The following is a 2,779-nucleotide window of genomic DNA, read 5'->3' on the forward strand; positions in this document are numbered from 1 at the left end:
CCTGGTCTGTGTGCATGCTGCTTGGCTCCCCTGCACTCCTCCGCCCTGCTGAGGGGGCCAGAGTGGGCTGAGAACGTCCTGAGCCCCAAGTCTGGTCTGCCAGTGCCGTGAGACCCTCTCCTTAACCCGCACGTGAGCCCGGGAGGTGGAGAGTGTGGTGACTGCACCGCTGCTCTCCCACCTGGGCAACAGCAAGACCCTGACTCAGCACTCCCGCCCGCTCCAAACCCAAATGCAATGGAAGTTTGTGGGGAGGTCCTGCTGGCTGCTGCGGACCACGGACATGAGGAATGGAGAGGAGGCAGGGAGGGCCCAGTTCTGGCTCGGGTGGACATGTGCAGGGCAAGACATCAGGAAACTGCACAGCAAGGCCGTGCACGGCGGCTCACACCTGTAAACCCCAGCTCTTTGGGAGGCTGAGGAAGGCGGATCACCTGAGGTCAGGAGTTCGAGACCAGCCTGACCAACACGGTGAAACCCCTGTCTACTAAAAATACAAAAGTTAGCCAGGTGTGGTGGCGCCTGCCTGTAATCCCAGCTACTCAGGAGGCTGAGGCAGGAGAATCGCTTGAACCTGAGAGGTGGAAGTTGCAGTGAGCTGAGATTGTGCTACTGAACTCCAGCCAGGGCAACAGACCAAGATTCTGTGAAAAACAAACAAAAAAACAGCAAACAGTAGCTCCCGAAGACGGAGCGGTGGTGCCGGGAGCAGGCGGTGGGGATGGAGCCCTGTGGAGGTGGGGGCCTTGAACCCCTGGGGCCAGGCATGGTGGCTCGCACAGGCAACCCCAGCACTTTTTGGAATTGAGGCAGGACTGCTTGGGGCCAGGAGTTCAAGACCAGCCTGGGCAACATAGCGAGACCTCATCTCTACGAAAACACATTAAAAGGAAACACCCCGGGTTCCTAATTAAGACAGCAGCGGGGCCACACCAGCAGCTAGGTTAGCGCCGCTGGGGAGGGCAGAGCTGAAGCAAGCCCGCATCACTCTGCAAACAACTGCTAGGGGCTCCGTTCGCTGCTGGTACTCTGGCCCTGGCCCAAAGAAAACAGCCCTGTGAAGACCACACCCGCACGAGCTCCTACCACAACGTCCAGCATCCATTCCAAACTTAGAGCCCGGGCGCCGTGGGTCACACCTGTCATCCCAGCACTTTGGGAGGACGAGTTGGGTAGATCATGATGTCAGGAGATTGAGACCATCCTGGCCAACAGGGCGAAACCCTGTCTCTACTAAAAACAGAAACATGAGCCAGGCATGGTGGCGGGCACCTGTAGTCCCAGCTACTCAGGAGGCTGAGGCAGGAGAATCGTTGGAACGGGGGAGGTGGAGCAGTGAGCCGAGATCGCGCCCCTGGTATCCAGCCTGGGCAACAAGAGCGAAACTCCGTCTAAAACAAAAGAAAAACACCCAAGGTGAAGCACGAGAGTGAAAATGAACAGAACAGAATGATGTGACCCAGGAGACGAGACAGAATGAGACTCCAGCTATAGCTGAAGAGGTGATAGCCAAGAATTTTCCAAAATGAATGAAAGATGTTGACCCACACATCTTAAGAAACAAAACTCTGTGACCCAAAGTGGGGTTGAAAAAGTATCGGAAGTCGGAAGTCACCTGAAGCCAGACTGCTGGGGAAAAAAATGGAAAAATACCTCTGAGAGGGAGTCTTGCTCTGTCACTGAGGCTGGGGTACACTGGTGTGATCTTGGCTGACGGCAACCTCTGCCTCCCGGCTTCCAGCGATTCTTCTGTCTCAGCCTCCCAAGTAGCTGGGATTACAGGCACGCACTACCACACCCGGCTAACTTTTGCATTTTTAGTAGAGACGGAATTTCACCGTGTTGGTCAGAATGGTCTCAAACTCCTGACGTCGTGATCTTCCCAGTTCAGCGCCTCAAACTGCTGGGATTACAGGCGTGAGTAATCCCACACCCAGCCAGAAAAAAAAAAAACAAAACACATTAAAAGCAACCAGGAGAAAGTACTACCAAAACAATTTTATGCTCTTCAAAAACGAAAGTAAAAACTAAAGGGTCAAAATCCAGGAAGATGGCAGACTTCAACTCAACTATGTCAACAATACATGAAGTGTAAACGGATTTAAATGCTCCAGTTAAAAGACATGGATTGTCAGATTAGAACATGAACAGCAGGGCCGGGCACAGTAGCTCATGCCTGTAATCCCAGCACTTTGGGAGGCCAAGGCGGGTGGATCATGAGGTCAAGAGATCAAGACCATCCTGGTCAATATGGTGAAACCCTGTCTCTACTAAAAATACAAAAAATTAGCTGGGCATGGTGGCGCGTGCCTGTAATCCCAGCTACTCAGGAGGCTGAGGCAGGAGAATTGCCTGAAGCCAGGAGGCGGAGGTTGCAGTGAGCTGAGTTCGTGCCGTTGCACTCCAGCCTGGGTAACAAGAGTGAAACTCCGTCTCACACACACACAAAAAAGAACATGAACAGTAAGTCTGACCTTTATCAAACACTCTGCCCAACAGGTGCAGAACACGTATTCTTTTCAAGTACGCAGGAAGCAATGACCATAGAAGGCAACGTCATAAACCATGATGCAGTTCTAAAGAAGAATTTGTGCAGAGTCTTCTGTGGCTACAGTGGAATCAAACAGAATCAACTCTAGGAAGAAAAAAAGTCCCCAGATGGTTAAGAAATACTTTTACATAAATATAGGCTAAAGAAGAAACCATGTGGAAATCAGGATATACTTTGACCTGAATGATACTGAAATTATACCAAAACTTGGAGATCTTGCTAGAGAAG

This window comes from Saimiri boliviensis, chromosome 14 (assembly GCF_048565385.1).
Source record: "Saimiri boliviensis isolate mSaiBol1 chromosome 14, mSaiBol1.pri, whole genome shotgun sequence".
NCBI lineage: Eukaryota > Metazoa > Chordata > Mammalia > Primates > Cebidae > Saimiri > Saimiri boliviensis.